At 34.7% G+C, this 23,257-nt stretch overlaps 1 protein-coding gene across 2 annotated transcripts in view; it reads left to right on the top strand.

Annotated features, from left to right (window-relative positions):
- The window catches only part of LOC119641331 (trehalase), a 46,481-nt gene that overhangs the window by 8,165 nt on the left and 15,059 nt on the right, over positions 1-23,257 (top strand). The gene's annotated exons all lie outside the window — the stretch shown is intronic.

Here is a 23,257-nt window from a genome sequence, read left to right as displayed (position 1 = left end):
TGTTGTGCAATTGTCTGCTTGTCTACATATCGAATGTTTGTAACGTTTGGATTGATCTCATTTTTTTATTTTATTTAATTTACATTAAACCACTAATGAAATTGTGAAAGCAATGTTTTTCGACAGAATGAAAGAAAGAATACGATGGGGACACCAATAAAAGCCGGATTAAATACATTTTTATTAAAATTTTGCCAATCGTTGATTAACAAAAGTTATAATGAATGCAAAATTTGGTATTAGTTAATTATTTGGCATAGGTATGAATGATTAAAAGTAATTCAATTATCTTGATTATTAACTGTCCCCTAGGTCAGACAATGTTGCCGGCAAATCACAACCGACGTAGGCATCATTATCAACGCAGTTTATCTCGTCTTGAATCTGGTAAAATTGGTAAAAATACATTTCACTCCAATACTTTTGATTCAAAAATTCAAACCGCGGGAACCCTTTCTCATTTCGCTAGGAATGGACAAGGTATCTGTTACAAAGAATATACTCTTAGTTATGATTCCAAAATCCCTGTGCAGACTGGTGATGATACCTAGATTACAAAGAAACGAACTTTATAAAAGTAACTCTCGATTGTATCTATGTATATCATGTATTCTACCGGTCCATTTAAAAGAATTCCTTCCTTTCAGTGCACGAAGCGAAAGCGCCTTTTCCTCCTTATCCATTTACTTTTCCGCAGAACTTTTCCACCATCTTATTAACAGTGTCAACATGATTTTTCGTTGATGTAATTAAGGGTGGTCTTGTAAACGCTTCAAATAATAAAAAAAAAAAAAAAATAAAAAAAAAATTAAATGTAAAAAAACTTCAACAACATACTTACCAGTCAACCATGTGCAATCGAAATGATCAAAGCAATGCGCGTTGGCGCCTGCAAAATTTCTGCTATTTTGCAGAACCGTTAGCTGCAAAAGGAGCATGTATGAAGAGAGCACAGAGTTGCTTTCCTCTAAGTACTAATAATAGCGAAAATAAAATCTCACTAAATATTTTATTAGAAGCTAAGGAAGTAACATAAATAAATAATACTAATATACTTCTTAAAAATACTAAAAATAAAATGTAGGAAAATCAAAAAGTTTTTGAAACTAATCCTGTAGTTAAACAGATCATTGTTGTTTGAATTAATAAAATTAATCCTATTGTTTTATGTTTATAAAAATAAAGTTGAATATAAGTAAAAGAGAATAGAGAGTTCATAGAATAATTTCAAGAAGTAGTTTAATTAAAATATTAATTTTGGAGATTAATGATAAAGACGTTCTCTTTACTTATCTTTTTTTTTTTTTTAATTCCTTTTATTTTTGCTTATGTTTCACAATTTCCGACAAATTCACATAAGTGAGAGTTATTCAAAAAAAATTCCAAACATCTGAGAGTAATTCAAAAAAATTCCAAACGTCTGAGAGTAAGGGTCTATATTTCATAGCATCTGAGAGTTGAGGGTTCAATTCGACGCCCATTCGGCAATTCATCGGTACGAAATTTTAACTTTCTATTCCTATCTTTTTAGTTTTAGACTATTATCTGAAATACGTTTCATACATACATACATCTTTTTTCTACACTTTTTCAACTTTGTTCACCCAATTGCGAATCATTCCGTCGCCTACTCTTACTAGCAAGTAGTTCACGTACAAATTATTAGTTGATTGATTGCCTGGTCGCTTATCCATAATTTGTAATAATTATTAATATGTATTCATTCAATCAAGTTGTATTAACTAATCGGCGTAACTGTTAATTCTGCAAACGGTGCAAAAATTCAAACTGACACATAAACAGGAAAATTAAATTTGATTTATAATAAATCTCAATCAAATGAACGGGTGCGGTTAGGTCCATTCAGTGCTTGATGCTGACAAGAGTACACATCCTGTGATGTGCCTGACGCATGTTTCGGAGGAACAAATCCAGAATGATTCTATTATTTTTAGGGGAGATAAAAATGTCATAGACCGAACTCTACTTCTCTTTATTACGAAAACAATGCAGGATTTAGTAGACTGGCAGTCTGGTGAAGGAGTTATTGAATCCCTTTTTTATTATATTGCGTATAGTTGTTACAACAATAAACGAACGGTCTGCTCTCTGTTTATTTGCACTAATAATCTTATCTAGCTAACGAAAAGCAACAAAAGTGAAAATTAAATAGAGACCGTCTCATCGAAACGTGCCTTTTATTTTGTACGCGTTCAAACTCCAGTTGATGACTCCTACGCTTAAAAGTCAATAATTTCAAAATAACTTATGCTGCGGTACGGTACGGTATCAATTGGTTTAAACTCTGAACGGCAATTATTTGAGTCAACAAATTAGAATTTAATTCCATTGCCACAAAAAACGTAAGCAACAGGATTCTAGTTTCAAGCTACCTTTTTCAATAGCTCTCTTATTCTTTTTATTGCTTATCATAAAAACTTTAATTAATTATGTTTTATAATGCATGGGTCTTGGCTCAACTTGAGTATTTATTTTAGGCATATATGAAAAAGCGTAAGCAAAATAAACGAATAAGTATACTTTCCCAAGAGTGAAGGAATAATTTTTAAACAGGCTTTTTAAACAGAAAATCGTAAATAACAAAATATATCACGAACTTTTTTCTATACTCAGCTTTACAAGTTCATTCAAAAGGGAAGGCATCAGCGTAAATGTATTGTGATTGCATGAATGACTGGCATGGGTATCGGCATAATTGTTGATACCCATATCAATGACCGAAAAGGTTTAGTGAAGATTTCGTTGTCCAAGTTTTTAAACCTTGGCCATCTGCCGGGGTTCCTAAAGACAATAAAAATCTAAACCGTGGAACTTGTATTCCACTAATGAAGTTTATAAATAGACTTGGTTTGTTCAACGTGCACACTAAATTAGTAAAACACAAACAAGTAAACATACTATAGTGGGCCACGGCCCACGATTATATGCCTTACACCTCCGTACATTTACTCATAAAATAATTTTTGAAAGTGCGCCGTTATGTGGGAAACGCTCGAAAAAATGGTCCGAACAATTTCGGTCTTGGACGAAAACACGTCAGTATACCAAATAATAGATATTTCAAAAACCGCGACGAGTATATTGAACACAAAGAAAAGTCAAGACGGACAGACAGACAGACGGACAGAAAAGGCTACATTTAAAAAGTGATTTTAAATCAATCGATCTCCTTGCGCGTGTTGCATACATCTGCAAACACTTAGTATATCCTTGTACGACAAGAGGGGTATGGTATATATACTATGCTTTTACGCTCACATTTTATGCGATATTATAAAAAGGAAAATGTTAATTTTTCGTACATTTCTCCCATAGTAGACGATTAAGAGCTTATTCCGAAGCGGAATTTACTCTACATAGCGAACTTTCACTTTCTAAGTGAATAAAATACTAACCCTTACGCTAAGAAAGTTTTTCAATAATGAAAGCCGTACTCTTAAAGCAAAAATGTAGAGAAAATATCGATGCGAACTTCAAAGAGAAACGACATGGCTTTAAAGAGTTCAGTTACATAATATTCAAAACAATTTGAAACAAAACAAGACTAACAAGTGCATGTCCTGCATCAATACGCTTAATAAAACTCAACACAAATCGAAATCGAAAAATTCGATCTGATGTGTGTTTACGACTTTTGTATTCGGAAAAAAAACTGAAGTTTTGAGACGTTTTGATAAAAATCGGCTCAAGAATTAACCTCCTAACATTGTTTAATCACTTTTAATACTTTTCGGCAATGTCGGTCAAAAATGGTATATTAACTGAATTGCTGAATACGTCATTTTCATCCTTTTTAAGCTTCTATCTTCAAAAAAACAAGTTTAAGAAACCCAATGTTAAGAAATGTTTCACTGATTTTTATTGGTACAGAAAGACCTTCTAATATCTACAATCTTTCTCTAGTTTCATATCAAGGGATCATTTGATCAGATTGAGTCGCAAAAATGAACATAGAAAACTGAAATTGTGGCAAAAATTCCTCGATCACTTAATAATCCAAGCCTACAAAAGAAGGTTGTGATCCGCGTACATCCCGGCGGCCCACCATAGACGAAACTAAAGCAACCTCAGAAAAACATAGACATTTTTGGCATGTTTTCGTCTATAACTTTCTATCCCATGCAGATATGCTGTGTAATAGATGTGCTTTAGAATCTCCTCCTTCAGTCCAAACATGGTCGGTTTACTAGCACGACCACAATTAATGATAAAATGCTTATTCCAATTTATTTCCAATCTCTCGTTTTTCATCCAATTCCATCCAAATTGAAAATTAATTGGAATTGGAATTGAAATTTCATGGTTAAGTTTTCACGTATTAATAAGCCAATCCAGTTTTGATGCCTATTTGGGTAGGCTTTTTAGAAGTGTCTTCACGGGATCGCAAGTCATAGACGAAAATATGTTTTTTTCGAGTTTGTCTCAGTAGTGCGGACGCCTACGTAGACAGATGATAACCATTTTTTAACCTAAGGCTCTTAAACGCTCAAAATGTCGGTAATAGTAAATGAATCGGACATATCGGGAATGCATCGTTTTTTGAAGGCCCTCGCAAATAAACTTGCAGAAAATAAATCCAACTTGTAGTACTTTATAATTAGGATTCTCCTGCAAAAGGTATATAAGTTTACAGTGCTAAAATTATTGTTCAGTTTGGTCTCCTCTCCTTGTAAGATTTTTTCACACATTCGTTTTCTTTATTTAATTCATTTATATTTATTTTATTTTTATAGTGCTGCAGATCGTGGCAAGCGAGATTTAATGGTTGGTCTTGCCCGATTATAATGTTTTCATTTGTTTTAAGTAACTTTTCTATTATCATATATCTGTTAAAACGAATCTTCTTATATTTTACAGATATAACCCTAAAGATATGTTATTATTTTTTTCAATACTACGTAAGAGAGATAAACTGATTTTAATATTTACTATGTATAACGAACATCTTATATTAAGATCGATTGCTAGCAGAAGAGTTTGGAATAATGCAGATATTTTACTGGATACGTCGACTCGCTGCTGAAAAAGCTTTCATAAATTGATATGTGATAACAGAGAAACACACTCATAATAGATTTCTTTTCGCATGCGCGTACATTCTACCAGAGACAACTAAAGCACATGAAAAGACTCTTGTTTTAAAATTCAGACAAGCAGATTTTTGTAGACCTTCTATGCGTCTGTTATCAATAACAGTAGTAATGCTGCTAAGCAGCAGCCAATTAATAGCTTTCTCTTTCATTTTCATCATAAGTGTGGACAAACACACTGTTAATAATTTCTTGATATGACGTCCCATACTGTCAAACGTTCGCAAAACAGAGGCATATGCGATTTTATGTTTTTGTATGAATATGCGCTATGGTACATAAATAAGTGTGTAAGTACGAAAAAAGCCAAACAATAGTTAGGTAGAAAAAATGATGAAGCAACATAAAGAATTATCCGAATATTCTACACTATTGTAAAATATTGCAGAACATTCTAGAATATATTTTACATTACAATAACGAAAAGTTGCAGAAATATCTCAAATAAGTAAACTGAATACAGGACGAGGATGAAAGAACAAGTAGCTAAATAGCTGCTAATTAACAGCATTACTATTGTTATTGTTATAGACAGTCCTTAAAAATCCCCTAATTTGAATATTGGGCTATCTTGTCATTTAGTTGTCTCTAATCCTACGTGAAAAAGCAAATACGTGCTGCGCTTATCGCCTTGAATTTAATGCTGTGTGCTGAGCTAAGGGTTTACTTAAATGTTGAAATGGATTGATTGGCGAACTGAATAATGGAGTGCATGCTGAACTGAATTGAGGATTGAATGAAATGTTTAAGTGAATATTGAATTGAAGTGAATGATGATTTGAATACTGAATAATACTGAGCTGGACAGAAGGTTTAATCGAATGTTGAATTGAATTGAACGGCATACTGACTATTGAAATGTATTGATTGTTGAATTGAACATTGCATTAATTGGGATGTTTGAGTCCATGGTGAATTGGACTGAATAATGGGATCAATTGAATATGGAAATGAATTGTGTTTGTTTTTTTATGTATATTTAGTTGGATCAGGGGGTGGCAGCAATAAGAGAAGCAGGGACGACCTCGCAGGTATAGGCTTGGCCGGTAAGTCTAATGCCTTTACCGGCCGGGTACTTAGTATATCTACAATTAGATAGCAATCGTATTTCCAGCATGGTCAATCACACCGAAAATTAAATGCGGGTATGTCGATTTGATAATCGATAGCTTTTTAACAAATTTGGATCGCAGTAGCCGTCTTGAGTGCTAAATAAAATATTAAACCGGGTTGGGCGTTGAATTGAATATAAAATTATTATTGACCGTAAATAATTGTGGAGGTCAATATCGAAATGTAAATTGAATTGGAAACATACTTGTGCCTAAAATTGTTATAAGTTCGAATTTTTTGCTTTCATAGCTATGGGAGCGTTTCTAAGCGAACTACGCCCACATTCAGATTTGATCGGTGGTCGTGCAAAGCTAAGGTTACACAACTAGTTCCAAATTTTCAGATTTCTATTCTCACAGACGAGAGTGTGAGAGGTCGAAGCGTACGAATGGAATGACGAAACTAGAATCAAAGCCAATGGACTACCAGAGTTAAGTTGACTGAGAACCTTATGCCGGTTAAGAATACCGGATGGATAGTGGATGTAACTATGCGTTAGATAAGGAACCTCAAATTTGACCAGACTCCACACTCTACGATGTTAGGTGCAAAAGTATAATTTTTTCATTGTTGTAAAATTACGTGTCATGTCAATCTCTAGAATCAGTAGTTGTTTTTTACGACTAATTTTCAAATACGTGATTATCGCGTAAAACGATGTTCGGGTGTATATATAAATCTTGTAATTTGTCTTGTGCAATTGTATATAAAAAAAACTTTCTTATCTTTTCGCATTCTTTTTGTTTTTGCATAATATATTTGACCCAACCTAAATAACATTCACTTTCTTGCTTACGGAATACTGCCACCACAGAAATGCCACGTTCTTGTAAAAGCTGAAGCTGTCAATTGAAATAAAATTTCAACTTCAAGGTCAAATGTAAGAGAGAAAAAGCAAGTAATTTTAAAAAGAATAATTTAAAAATAAAAATTCATTACCTCAATAATAATAATAATAACAATAATAATGAAAAAAAAGCGAAGAAATTAAACTCAATCCAATTAAGTAAACTTCATTAATTGCAATATGACATTAAAATAAAAATTAAAAATAAAATTAAAATTAATTACAGAGCAGTCAGACACACTCAAATCAATGCAAATTTTTATTGTTTTTTTCCTAGTTAATCAAGCAACTAATTTTAGTTTAGAAACTATGAAGTAAACAGAGATCACAGTGGAACCGGTTTTTTGTTCGCATTGGAATTTTGTGAAAAGGAAAAACAGTAAACAAACAGCTCAACTCGTTTCATATGACTAGTTATACGAACTATGATTGGTTGGCATTAGGCGGTGTGTCTCACATACGCTGAGATAAGTAAATGCGTGTAAAAAATGCTATGTATTGAGCGACATTAATTTATGTGCTGGTAAGCACGCGTATCAGGTTTTTCTTCTCTAATTATTATACAATTTTAAAAAGTGTGTTATTTTTCTTCTTAATAACGTTTTTTGAATCGATAGTATATCCCCCAACGAATAAAGGGAGTATGCTACGTTAAGCTTTCTGCTTGTGATATTCAACGCAGATCTCATCCTAAAGCATGAGATTTTGAAACGACTTGATTCTGTCCATGCGTCTGCATTTCTGAGCGTTGTTGGAATCCTTACCATTAAAAATGTTAGGGCATTGAAACTTAGCATATACGGTCTTACCTAATAGCTATATATCAGATTTGCCAATGGACGTAACTCGACCATGCACACGGAAATTAAAAGCAGAAACGAACATCATCAAATATGGAATGCGAACATATGTTCGATTCAAAAATATTTCGATTATGCCCAGAGATAAATGCTGGTTTAATCAGAGTTGCAAAGATGCAGGTCCGGAGCGGAACCGTTTAAATTTTGCCGTCTTAACGCAAACGACCACACTAATCTGCTATGTAAACTGTCTAGAAATATGTGTAAACAGGTAGTTTGTCGCGCAAAAGACTGGAAACCAATCTACCACATCGATTCTCATTGTTCTCAACAATGACGAGGTAATATCTGTTGACAAAGCTAATGTATTGGTTGAAATATTTGCTTCAACTTCCAACTTGTCATACAGCAATCAATTACTGCCACCGTTTGCAACACTAACATGTTCGCTGCCTGCCTTATTCCTTCGAACGAGGGCCGTTAGAAAGTTCTTGTCAATCTCAATGCTCGTAAAATTCCGGGGTCAAATAACATTTCAATCATAGTTCTACACATTTGCTAGACCATTGGTCAATTTTTTCAGCAAGTAGCACCATGCTGCCGTTTTTCCATCTCGCTGCAAAATTTCGATTTTCCAATCCATACTCAAAAAGTGTGAGCTCACCAATCTTTCAAACTATCGTCCGATTCAGCCATGGCAAACTACTATCTAATGAGATATCTTAAATCCAACGACCTAATTAGCGACGTACAAAACGGCTTTCACAAAAATCGGCCCATTGGCGAACTAAGCTTACCTCACCAAAAAGTGAAGCAAAGCTGTTCGCCACCTTAGCAAAAGTAGCGTCGTTGACATAGACATCTCCAAACCATTGGACCGAGTGTGGCATGATGCTCTTGTTTCTAAGCTAATTGCATTCTGCGAATTCTGTTTAAATGGATCTGTATCATAAGGATTTGTTCTTTCGCCCCTCACCTCATGAACTCATGAACGACCTCGTGTGCATAGCAGAAATCGTTATCCGCTCGTTTGCAGACGACGGCATTTTGTGTCGCTCGTTTTTCCCTCAGCAAGACACCATACGGAAATGCAGAACAAACGCTGCATGATAAATGACATCTCATATGATGAGCTTTAGTGCCACCAGAATTCAAAGCTGTCTTCTAACGCAGAGAAAAGGTGGTGAACTACCCCCCACTTTTGGTGGTGTGCTTCTGGGCATGAGAATACAAAAACACTTTCATTCGAGAGAACGTGTGGTCGAAGTGTCGAAAGAAGCCGTCAAGGGCTTAGGTTTCTTAAAGCCGTGCAAGAAATAATTCTTTGCAGCCGATATCCGTATAATTTATGCAGCCAGTATCACGCTAAAATAATAGTATAACTCGCATTTTTGGGCCGGAACCTCCAAATTTTGCTTGGAGACGGTCATAGGCGACAAAGCCATGCTGTGTTGCGCTTATGTACCGGTACATGCGGGGCAAGTACTCGGCAAAGACAAAAGAGATTTGTCCACTAGTTAAGTCCTTTAAGAGGACTACAAGGCTTTCCAATCGTTCTCATCCATTGGGCTTGGAGTTATCTGGATACCTTACAACAACGACTCGCCCTTTTTCACCCGCAGTGACCGCCTCGGAGGGAGTTCCTGTCCTAGCTGATGCCTCCATTTTCAAGACGAACTTTCGCAAACACTACTTCCTCTCCCCACCTGTCAATGACTCGCCATGCGAATATAATGTTTTTACTTATGAATACCCTACACTATTTATAGTTTGTGCGGATGTGTGCGACACCTATAAAGACTTGAAATAGTCGCACCTTTTGTGTATACTTTTGGAAGCTTCGCGGCAGCTATGGTTAGCCTAAATCGAAAGCGAATTAAAAAGTCTTAATTGGTTTCGCCCTTGCGGGATGACTTCACCCTGGCCCTTAGTGGAGACTCCTACACGATAGGGATTGTCTCACTTTATAAGGAGCATTGGTCGACGCATCAAATTGCAATATGAGTCATCTGCCGGTACTGCTGAATTTAATCTACTGTTGACACACACTTATCTAACTATAGAAAGGCACCGAATCTAGGGAAAAACTTGACATACAAAATATTGGGTGGCAACAATGGTTTAATATGACAAAGATTATTTCTTCATTTTGAAAGACATCTTCAAAATCATCTAGTAGTAGACAAAACTATATTTGGTCCTGACCGAGTCCTTTATACCCATCACTGTGTGTGATTCTAAAAAAAGTAAAAAAGTTCAATTTTCATGCTCTGTAATATGTGTGCTTTGAAGAATTTAGATCACTTCTTTTGCAAATTTGTAGACGGTAATCATCATTTTCGCTAACAGGAGAATATTTATCACGGATACCGCACAGTTCGGCAGACGAACATGCCAAGAATTTATATACTTTATGCATAAGGTATCGAAAAAAATTCATTTTGATATACTATAATATTGGGTAGGCGTCGCCAATTTGGAATGTGCGTGGAACATACTTTTGAGAATTTGTCGACTCTATTTTATGAAAACAGAGGTGTTCTCATTTTACGTAGTACTGTAAGCGTGCCCTTTGAACGATTTGCAACACCAATCTGTGTTGAAGATTTCAATGCAATATTTCTGCTAAATTTATAGTTGGTATATAATTCCATTTTTACTATCGGGAGAACCTATATAGCGCACATTAGACAGACGGACAAGCAGAAATGTTTAAATCGATTTAGAATTTGATGCTGATCGAGAATATATATATAGTTTGTGGGGTTTTTGAAAGCTCGTTCTGGATGTTGCAAACGTTTGGGGAACATCCTCCCAACAATGGAAACGGATATATTAAAAAGTTATATAATAATCGCGTTAAGGAAAATATTCATGGTCGACGGTTATAATTCTTATTTTAAACATTGGATATTCAAAAGTTGCTTATCTTCATATATCTGAAAAATGTTGCTATAATCTAATCGCCGTTGAGATTTGTTTTAACAGCTGTTGACGTGCATTTTAATTTGAAAAAAAAGGAGATAAAATACACGACAATAAATAACTATTATTGTAGACAAAACGATTATTTATTTAACTGAAATTCAGCAAATTGTTACTCAGTTACACGTCGCACTTCAAACAGTAAGCAACTGTGAAAAAAAAAAAAAAATAAATAAACGGGAGTTAATCAGATCAAAAAAAAAAAAACAAAAAAAATTCAAAAAAATCGTAATTATACTCGTATATAATGGAATTCATACACACGTGTTTTCTATAATACAAACAACAACAACAAACAAAAAACTTTTATAAACCATTGTTTTACTTATATATGTTTTTTAATATTTTTCTTATTTCACACACAACCTTATGTAATTAACCATTATTAGCGGCAACAGTTTGGCGCGCTTTCAAAAAAAGAAAAAAACAAAAGAAAACGAAAACGAAAAAATATTCGTAAGAAGTTTAGAAAACATAATACACACAAACAATATTTTTAAAACAATAGAAGCATTTTGATTTGTTTGTGTGTTTAAAACAAAATCTATAGATAAACAAAGTCTATATAGATGGATGTAAATGTTTCTCTTAGCACGTAGACGTACAACAACTAAATCACAATAATAACGCATATAATAGTACAATAAAAATATTAACGAACCACTTTAAACGAATTCAAAGGTGTTGTTCAGTGTCGTTTATAAGCATTTTTTTTCTTTTGCAATTTTTTACAAGCACGATAAGAAAGATTAACAAGAATTTACATTTTTGTCATTTTACTCGCACTTAACCTATTTAACATACAGTCCCTCACTCAACATTGAATCGGAAGGAAGAACAATGTTCTTAATCCGTCATTGCACAAATACGCAAGAAATCTCATAGGTCTCGCAACGAAGTCGCGTCTTTTAGCGATCGGCAAGCTTATTGAGGCACTTTATAGAGCCCAATTATAAGGGACTTACAGTTAACTGCTTTGAGAAAAAAATTTGAATTGTACAGAAGTAAACTGTACAACGAACAAACCGTTATGTAGATTAAAATTGCAAGCGCTTGTGCAGGGATGAAACGGTTTTGCTTTCTCGACTTTGTACATATTAACTTATAATACAAGCAATCCAAGGTATATGAAGTTTTGCCGATATATGTAATCCCTTATTGTACCGCTTCATTCAAAAACATTTTCTAAATTGATTTAAGCTTGGCTGTCCGTCTGTCCGCATTCATGTTTTCAGCTTACAGTTTGCAAATTTTTCAAATATTTTAACCAAATCTGGCACACGAAGGTATTTTGATCTAAGAATGAAATCTGTTGAAAATGGTTTCGATCGCAACTTTTTTACGATCACTCCCGATTTAGCGCACTCAATCATTCCTTAGACGAAAAAAAACTTGTAATTTTCAAATTTCCCGGCAAAAGTTGCTGAGTGATATTACAATGTTTCCCTGCAAAATTAATGTAAAAAATTTGAATGGGGCGCTTTAATTATTTTACTCCCTCACCTCCTTTGCAGATACGGTTTCCTTTGCATGGTAAATTTTAATTTTTCTTATATGTTATTATGGAAACTCCTTCATAATAATAACTTGACGTAAACATGAACTGTGTCAAGTTAGGTTGACGTAGGTCTACTATTTTTACGCCACCCCATATAATGCTTATCAGGACTTATAAGACCTTATACGACGGCAAAGAGCCTAATTTTTAGTTTCTAATACCGAAAATAGATGAAGAATAATAAAACCTTGAACAAGAAAATTCAGTTTACGTTTTCTGTCACCTCCTGTATAAGCATTCTCGTGTTTGATATCGAATTGATGCAGGGTATTCCATGAGGGGCCTTACCCGGTTGGAATATTTTAGCTTGTTTTTATACAAAACTTAATAATAGCTTTCCTACTTTAAGATTATATTGGCCCCACGTGCCTTGAAAATGTAAAAGTCCTTGCGGACAGAATATTTTGAAGCAAAATAACGGGATTTTGTGAGTCTGCGTCAGAAGAGCAGAATGTGATCTTAAGTGATTCGTAATAAATGCAAGTTTTCTGACATTTAGCTGACTGCCTAATAAATCACCCTATTCGAAGCCATGCATGGCCGAAATCGTTGCAGATCGTCGCCTAATTTAACTCAGAACTAAGTCTATTTTTTTGAATCTCTCCACTTGCAATTGAATTTTTCTGTTTGGTACCGACGTTTACTTGCAAAAATAAACTGAGCACTGTCGGTCCCAAAAAACCGTATTTCAGTTAAAATTATCCCTTCTGTACGCGCTATGCCCTCACTTGCCATGCATCTTCTAAACGAATTCCGCAAAAGAAGCCGTTGAAATACTCTGAACTGATTATGACGCGAAAATAGAGTTTGGTTTCTCGTCATTGATTAAGTGCTTGAACGAGTTCCACGTTATGGAAAAACAATTTCTGGTCATTGCAAAAAGCAGGAGGAAAATTGTCCTTTTAAGTGCTCAATGCCTTTATCGTTGCTTGAGTTACCTCTACTACGAATCTTTTGCATAGCTTCAACATCTTGGGTTTTTGCATCTCAGTTGTGTATTATGCAATGTATTCTTTGACAAACGGAAGTTTAAATGACTTGCTCCTCAACAAGTGTAACGAAATCGGGGCACCTCTATGTTTCCAATCCTTGTGATAGTAAGAATCGACTGGATCCCTGTAAAGTTCTCTTTTTCTCAATTAAATCTTAAATATCCTAAAGCTTTGGGCCAAATTTTGGAATTTTCGTTTTTTCTCTTCCAATTATCCACAATCCGCCTCTTGTCGGTGTACTCAAAAGCAAAAAATGTGAGATAACAGGGTAGAGCTAAATGTTACGGTTGCTTACATTACTTTATTGAACAAGGATTAAGTGATTTGCCAGTAAAAGGCCTTTTTATTAGGTGCATCTATGTATTTTAACCTAGGGCATCTATCGGTGAAAATGAGTAATGCAAAGTATCTATGTAGACAACGATTAAGTTCCATGATTTTAACCGTTCTCCACATAAAATCAACTTTTCATTTAATATTACTCAGGGTCTGTAACATATATACAGACGCTAATCATGGAACGCTCCAGGTTGCACTTTCCACATTCACTAGCTTTGTTAATTAATATGAAGAAGTCTGCTGCCGAGGCCCTGAAGTTTACGACGACGCTGCTCTACCATATCACAATTGTCGACATTAGTTTCAACGGTGCAAAAGTGGTGAGTTTTATGTCAATGGGAAAGAAAGACCTGGAGAACCAAAAAAGTTCGAAGACAATGAGTTGCAAGACTTATTCGACGAAATGTGCAAGCGCTCAAAAAACTTTCGAACAGCTTAGACGGTTACATCCGATGGAAAAAATCCAAAAGGAGAAAAAATGACTACTATACGAATTGACTGAAAGCGGGATTTTGAACCGTTTCAACATCGCGGTTTCATTGCTCGCCACACAAAAGAAGAGAAGTTTTTGTGGCGTGCTGTGACTGGCGATGAAAATTTGATCTACTACGACAATGCCAAGAATAAAAAGTCATGAGTTGGTCCAAAAGAGCCATCCACGTCGACACCGTCGAAGCGTAATATTCTTGGCCATCAAGTTTCGCTTCGCATATGGTGATGGCAGTGCATTGTGAACTGCTAACGAATGGAAGCCTTACTGCAGCTATCTACCGACGTCAACCGAACAAATTGAACGATGTATTATTGCAAAAAAGACCGGCAATATCGATTTAGAGACGCAAAGTCGTCCTCTTTCATGACCGCAATCATTCACACGTCGCAAGATTACAAAATTATAAAAAAGCTTTTGAAAATATAATCATTAACAAGGGTGACCCTAACGATTGATAGAACGTCTGCAATCCATAAATAATGGTGAGTTTCAGATTAGTTTACTTAAGATTAGTGGTCGCGACGACTCCATCGAAGACTTTAAACCTATAATCTAGTGTAACTGTATATGATCCGGAAACTAATGCAATTATCGTTATTGGCTAATATCAGAAATATTATATGTATTGGGTTTTCTGTAAGGATGGCCGGTACGAAACTATCGTTTGAAATATACTCTTAAGAATTCACACTTGTCACTGTCTCTTTGTAAGTGAAACGGAAATATCAGATTTCTTTAGGGCAATGTAAACAAGTAAAAGTTCAAATTATTAAAAAACCCATATTAAGTGAGATTTATTGCTTTTGTGGGAGCCATTCCAATAAAAATGCGATAAGAGCTGAATAATTGCTGGGTATTGCCCTCCTCTAGTAAGAGAGATAGTAAATTCTATTCAAAATTTTTATTTGTTTTTAAAGATCATTCCGATTATGAAAGTAATAAAATATGGCAAAGTATTACTTGCAGCGATCCCGGGAAATTTCTTTAAATATTTTTGTGCATCAGAGGTAAAATTACAATAACAAAGATGGAATGAAAGTTCATAAGTATTTATATAAAGACAGATGATAATCAAAAGCTTAGTCATTGCATCGATCCCATTTTGCAAACAAAATCAAGCAGTACGAATAATACGTATACCCTTTAGGGTATACTACTTACCACTTATCACCATATAATTGTTTTCAGAAGATTTTTTACACCCATCTCTAAAGGATGGGGGGTATATTCATTTTGCCAAAACGTTTGCAACGTTCAGAAAAGAGCTTCAAATACCACACAAATTATATGCATTCTTGACTACACTCAGATTCGGAATCGATTTAAGCATGTCTACCTGCCCCGCTTGTGTAACGAAGGTTGTAAACATTTTACTGGTCGCAAAAATTAAAAAAAAGCGTTGGCAAAGATATTGGCAGGTTGGTATTGAACGTACGCCAAATCGGTCGAAGAGCACGACTACAGTACCTCGTAAATTGAAAACACCTCTGTTTTTCAAAACGCATAAAAAATTTGTTTTTTGCTCATTACTTAAAAAACTGCGACAGATAAATCTACAAAAATTAGTCTGCTGTTTTAGTACCCATGCAGACCATAAGTTGACCACACCTACCTAATATTACAATATCGGAAAGTTTAATCCTTTTTTTGAATATCTTTATATAACGAGCAGAAGCAAGCTTCAAAAACCCCACAAAGCCATGTTTGCTTTCCGTGTCCTCTGGCCTTTCATAAACTCAACTCTGGCTCATAAACTACAACAGATACACGATATAAATTTTCATAAACTTATGCCACAAACACAAAAAGAATGCTCCATAACGGGTATAAAGCATTCTCTCACAACCAAATATAATTTTCTTATTTGTTTTCTACTATTAGACGCTACATCACTTGCGGTAAAGGGATGTATTCAATTTGTGCGGATGTGTGCAACAAGCAGAAGAATTTGAGATAGGCAAAACTTTTATTATACCTGTGGACACGGAGTCACTTTCTGAATCGATGTAAGCTTGTCTGTCCGCCAGTCCGTCTAATCTTTTGTGTTCAATCACAGGCTGTAAGTTTTGAAATATTTTGGTGACCCCATATATTTTGGCCGAGGGTGGGCGCTACTGAAAGTGGTTCGCACCAAGTAATTAATTTGCTAATAAACATTACAACATACGAAATTATTCCTAAAAAGATAAAAACAGGAAGAAAGAATATTTTCAAAATAAAAGCCCTTGTCGCACAGCGCGTGAGCGCTCTGGGAGTGTCCTGTGAAGCGTTTAGGTCCCTCCCAAATTCTTTCGCAAATTTATAGACGATATATTGATTTTCGCTAACGGGAGAACGCTTACCATAAACATTGTAGATAGATGCACAGACAGATAGATTGTCGAACGAACAGACGGACATGTTTGGATGCATTCCAAATTTGAAACTGGTCAAGAATTTATATATTTTGGAAGCTTGTTTCTGCCCGCTTCAAAGGTGTTGAAAAAAAAAATTAAATTTTGATGCACTGTAATATTAGGTATTTTTTGAGTAATCAATAAAAAAACAATTTTTCATTCTGTTTGAAGAACAGACGTGTTCTCAGCTTACGTGGTGCTGGTGGACGTCCTTGGACCAATTTGGCCCATTTTCAATACCAACCTACGTGCGAGAACTTGCAATGTTTCTGCCAAATTTGAAGCCGATAGCTTCATTTTTGCGGCCAGGAAAATGTTTACCACAACATAACACAGACGGACCTAGACATGCTTAAATTGACTTAGAATTTGGTGCTGATCGAGAATATATATATTTTGTGCGGTCTCTGATGCTTCCTTCTCGGCGTTGCAAACATTTCGGCAAAATGAACATGCCCTCATCCTTCGGCGATGGGTGTAAAAAAAAATGCCTATATAGTGTGTGATAACGAACGTTCCATCGTTTGATAGAATTTAATCTATACATTAATTATTTAAAACTTTTGAAATTCTTTTCACTAACACGTAGTAAATAATTAAGAATGAAACAAAGTGCTGTACAATTTTTAGAAACAATTATGTGAACTTCTAGGTTTTTTCATTCTGAATCAAAGAAACAATTTTAGAAAATCATACACACATCTGTCCTTAGTATAAATTTATTTTGGAAATCATATGCAGATCCTCCTGTTGTACCTATCTTTTTTTGTTTTATGATCAGATTATGAACCGGTAAGGAGGATATCTCATATATAGCCAGGCACTATGGTGATTATTATAGACAGAAGAGGAGGAGAAAAGGAGTCGTGTTCACCTACTTTGGACTTGAAATAAGAATATTAGGGGTTTTAGGAAATACCTTTATATCACGGAAGGATATTTCTGAATGCGCAAACCGTTGTTGAAGAATAGGCACCCACTATAAACAGATGATTCTTCCTTTTCGGGTTTTGCACTCTCTTTTTTTTTTTTTTTTTTTTAGAGACTACACTTCTTTTTTTCTCTCTTCAGCGCAGGTCTAATATAGCTTGGTTCTACAAAAGCCCAAAACATCAATTTTTTCAATGCGATATACAACAAAAACATGTGAAAACACTGTAGCGGAACACGGTTCACCACTAAATAGCCCAAACTATTTCGCTTAAGACGTATAACGATTTTTCAAAATATGGTCTTATACTGGAAAGGGGTCCGATCCAAACCATTTTCATTCATTTCATTTCATGCTTGCCCAAAGCCCGTCAGTTTATCAAATTTCATCAAAATATCTCCAAAATTACGACCTATAGAAGATAGACAGATGAACAGTCTGAGTTCGATTTAGCAAGTCATTCAGCGATTTATAGAGCGATTTTGATGAATCTATTACAAGTCCTTTTGCATACATCCGACCAAACTTAGTACGCCTTTGTACTAGAAGTATTGTAAGAAGTAAACAAATGACTAAGCGGTTCTGTAATGAATTCCATCGTAGAAAAAAATTGACTTATATTATTTGCATATCAAGGGGTTGCAATAAGCCTGCAAAGCGAAGTGTTTATAATGCTTAGCAATGACCATCAAGCCGCTCACTACCAAGGTCTCCTGTGGAAAATATTCGTTGCAGCCCACGATTTCTTTCGCGACTATGAGACATCAATTGAGCTAGACCTTACGTATGTGTGTTTACAGCATTGTAAAAAAGTAAAATAAAGGTTGATTTAAACTCGATAATCTACAGTTATAAACCTGTTTCACTCCTCATCGTTTTTACTTTGTGCTTTAACCAGTTGTCCGAAAAGGTCTGCCATATATATGTAATGTGGGGCTGTGATAGAAAACGGCTGTACCACGTATACGTGAGAAGAAGTTAAAGAATAGTGGAAACGAGGCATTGCTGACTTTCGAGCGTCCATTCCCAGCATCCATTGAAATTATTTTTTTTTTTTCCAAATTTAGTTTAACTTAGGTATTATTAAACATTTTTTGCGCTTCCTTCAAATTACATTTAAATGTCAGGTAAATTGATTGAACAAATAAGAAAAGTAAGACCATCTTTTGGACCGCATCTTGGTCATCCATCGGATAAAGTCGACTTTCCGACCTTCGAAGGATATAATAATTCCCTACACCTGATTTTTGTTTGTTGATCTACAGATAGTCGGCAGTTTAACTGTGGCATGCAAATAAATTATATAGAAAAAAGCCTTGAAGTAGGACAACAAATTTTGTTCCAGCCACTACATACTATATATGGACTTAGGTCGCTTCATAATTTAATGTGTAGAAAATTCAATTTTTTTATAAGATCCCAAATATTTGTATATGCCCGGTTAACTTAGTGCAGTCGGTCCACTCTACTCTTCAGGCGCTTTTATTTGATAACGGCATGAATTCTTATTACGATTATCCGCCACTGGACTTCATTGACTAAATACAGCTTTTTGACTTTATAGCTTTACACCTCTGAACCCCGAATGTTTCAGTTATGTACAGACACTCTGAAGGCCGTACTTGAAGCGGCTCGCAGTCTCACAGCTATCGAGGATGTGCACTGGATCTAGACTTTAATCCAACAGCAGATGGTAGAAAACATACCCTACTAATAAATCTACATTTCAAACTCCTATATTAGCGCCTATTAGGCATTTGCACATTTACATTTACATAGGACGACGATTTTGCATAGAAAGTGCTGGCATTATGGAATTTTAGCATCACATGGAACATAAAGATTGTAATAGTGCTTTAATGTGCAAAACAAAGCAATTTCAAAACAAAACACGACTACATACGTTCTTTCCAATTCATCAAAAAATCAAAGAAACAAAATAAAGAAAAATATTGTGTTTGGGACAAAGCCAAACGTTAAATACCCCACATCACTTCCCGTAATATCCATTCATTCATTTATTTATTTTATTTAAATTCGCAACCACAAAGCCGTAGGCCAATATACAATTTTTAGTTTAGCGAAAATCACGCGCGTTAAACGACCTACGACTAATCAAATAGTAACCTTGATGTGTCACTGATCTTGGTAAACTTCAAATGCCAGGATTGATGGACTTCAAGAGTTCACGAAGAAGTCATCGAGGAATCTCAAAGTCAACGACAACGCATTCCAGAATCAAGCTACAGCGACGTGAACAATAAATTCATATGTATTTGCCTTCTTGTAATGACACACTTTTCATGGAAACGCCTGTAAGAGAGGGGGCCGTAAATGTGAAGTGAAGTGAAGTGAAGTGAAATGAAAGGTCAAAATTTGAGAAAATTCATTTTCTTTTCTAAAATTTTATTATTCTTCAGCTAATGTCGTCGTCAAGTTCCAAGAGAAGGTTTGTTTTTCATGACAACCCTTGTAGGGATTCTGTTATTCAACAAATATACCTAAGTGACTCAAATTCGGTACAATTCATTATTACGTCAAATGACTCTTAAGGGCTCATTTTCATAATAATACACAAAAATGGGAATTCTTTGCTTTACGAAAGAAAGCTCACTTTAAATTGTAACCTTTCTATGGGAGAGCTGCAGACCATACGATCCAAATTTGCCGCATCAAATTTCTATTCGAAAGACTATTGCTCACAGATTTTTGGGCATTTTGCAAATTTTTTTATTCATATAAAGGCTTTTACAAAATAAAGAAAACAATCTGACGCAGTCCAAAGTAAAAACATTATAGTGGATTACGACCCATTATTAAACACCCTATGCCACTCCGCTTAACACAGTTTTTAATTATAATAACTTCTCAAAATAAGTCCTTATAAGGCCATTTCCGATAACGTTTGTCGTTAAGTAACGTCAACTACGTCAGTGTATTAAATATTCGCAGAATATCTTAAAAATTGCAAACTATAGATTGAATAAACAAACAGTCCGGTTCAGAAAATGATTCTTAAGAGATTGATATAATAAAAGACGCCAGTCCATAAAGGCTTTCGATCCACCTAAACTTACTATACGACTGGTGCTACAGGCTGTACTGATGTAATCAGCAAATAATGGGTATTAAGAGACTCGTTTCAAACCGATAGCAAAGCATTTCTCGTTTGCTTATTAGTTTGTTCCGTTAAGATCACGTTATTGCAATTCCACTGGTCACGATATCGAACATTTTATGCAGAGATAATGAATTCCTTACATAGAAAAAAAAAAAAGACAAATAAATAAAAATCAATTCCTTAGCAAATTACTGCATTCACCTGTTAAGTTAATCGACCAGTATATATTTAACAAATGCTTTCTGGTTCTGGTTGAATTTTTTTTCTAATTTTTATTTTTTTTTTATTTCATTTTTACTTATTTCGAACCTTGAATTTGAAACTTAATATATTAATAAGTTTAATGCACACTTATTTGTTTAAAAAAAAAAAAAAAAACAATAAAATAAAACTTGTTGTTGTGTTGTTCAGAAAAATACAGAACAAGAAGAAATGAGTGATTTCCAAAGAGCAATGGCTGAGGTCCGCTTAAAATATTAGAGGATGTGTATTTAGCTTCACCTGACTTTGGTGACTTTCCTTATCCTAATGCTGACACTAGCTAATAATTACAAACTACTGCGCGCGACTCACAATTTAAGCTTTTCGAGCCTGCATTCGTGCGCGTTTTCTGGGACTTTTAATATTAGAGAACCGCCAATGCGCCAGTGCGCCTTCTCTTCTCTCAAAGTCCAATTTATTGTTATGATTTTCACTTACACGCACAATTCTCTAGAATTTTTAATTGTAGGCAATCGAACGACATACCCTCTTGTCGTATATATCAAAAAAAAAAAAAAAAAAAAAAAAAAATGAATGAACTAAGACGCTAGTGTATCTTTGCTATTCATACTATATATGTGCATCGCATTTTGCTATTAATGTCACTTTCAGAATTTTAATTTGCTCAAATTGAAAACATGACATTAAAAATCTATTTAAATACAATTTTTTTGTAATAAAATCACCTTTACCTTTATTTAAAAAGTTTACATACGAACATATTGAAATGTACGAGGGTTAATGAAAAAGCTTAACGCATATAAGTGCCACAACGACTTGGCGATGAGAAGTTACTTTGGCTTTTCAAAAATGTTGTACACAAAAACAAAACAAAAAAACGAAGGTCAAATGTTTCTTTTTTTTGGTCCCGTCAAGTCAACATCGAAAATCTGCAGTGAAATAGTAAAGTCCTTCGATATATAGTATGAAACAATCATCAAATAATAAATTTCTCCTTCTTCCTCGTAATCATGAATACAAAAAGGCACAGATCTTACGATTTGCTTAACAAACTCTCTCCAAAAACTCATCCATAATTATTGAAAAGCGAATCAAGCCGATAGAGTTGTTACGTTGTCCAATTAGTAAAGAATTGCTACCAAGTTTTATAAAAATATGATGAGTCCACGCGATAAGGCTACGTACTACGAGATATCTTGTAGTTTACGCTACAAGAATTTGATATGCATGATTATTTGATATGCATTATAAATACATAAGTATTTTTTACATTCATTCTTTCTAGCAATAATTAGGTAACTCAAACGGCAACAATATATTCGCTTAAAAATTAAATTTGTAGCTCAAACTACGAGATACCTTGTAACCGGCTGTTTGGTTACATACCTAACTTGATAACGAGATATCTCGTAGTTGGCAGTGAACGGATTATATTATTACTGTTATTAATTTAGCCAGGGGATAAATTCGAAGACTAATATCTTAACACACTTGCACCTCTAAGACTATCGGCTTTATTAAAAACTCTACTGCACTTGGGACTTGAACCTACGACCAATGAGTTGTTTGTCGAAACTCTTTGCCTGTTCGGCCATTCAGTTTTTTCTTTAAAAAACATTTTTGTACTTACGGCCAGAAACTCTAAATTTGTTGGGCGGTGAATGGGCTAAAAGGGCTACATCGCAAATCGAGTACGAGCTATTTACGTTCCATTTTTCTTCTTTTTTTTTTTTTTGATGTTTCTACACAAGCTGTGTGTTTAAGTTTATCTAAATTGATTGCTTGGCTTATTATTAGCGATCACCAATTTGAAATTTCTGTGAATTTTTTTGATGAAACCTCGTAGTTGGTTGGCTATTTGTTTACTTCCGCGAATGAGCTTAACTGAAACAGAAATTACTCTCAATAGTAATATGACTTAAAAACGTAGTTAATTCAACGAATTTGTAATCAATTTTTTTTGTTTTGCGTTCTTATGATTTATTTAAAACTTCCAATGTCGTTAAAAGGTCAGATATCTCAGTTCAATATAAATGATTTATTAGCAAATAATTAACTCGTTAACAGTTTCATAAGCATTGGGGGAGCTGCAAACTGAATTTCTTTAATTCATTTACATCCGTCGTGAACGTAATAGCGATAATGCCTTTGTAAGCTAAGTAGAGCCATAATTGTATCGCTGTCACCCTGGGAATACTAGGTACAGGACATAGGCCAAAGCCAGAGGAGATTACAATCAAAGCGAGACAACGGAAGTAAAAGGCAAGGTTTAATCGAAAGTAATATGAACGCAGTATTTTTTTATCTAAGAAGTTTCGATACTTATTGGGCATATTAATGCCACCCATG

The sequence above is a fragment of the Glossina fuscipes genome, unplaced genomic scaffold, assembly GCF_014805625.2.
Source record: "Glossina fuscipes isolate IAEA_lab_2018 unplaced genomic scaffold, Yale_Gfus_2 147, whole genome shotgun sequence".
Classification (NCBI taxonomy): domain Eukaryota; kingdom Metazoa; phylum Arthropoda; class Insecta; order Diptera; family Glossinidae; genus Glossina; species Glossina fuscipes.
The sequence above is the reverse complement of the archived record's forward strand: the minus strand, read 5'-3'. Positions and strand labels throughout refer to the sequence as shown.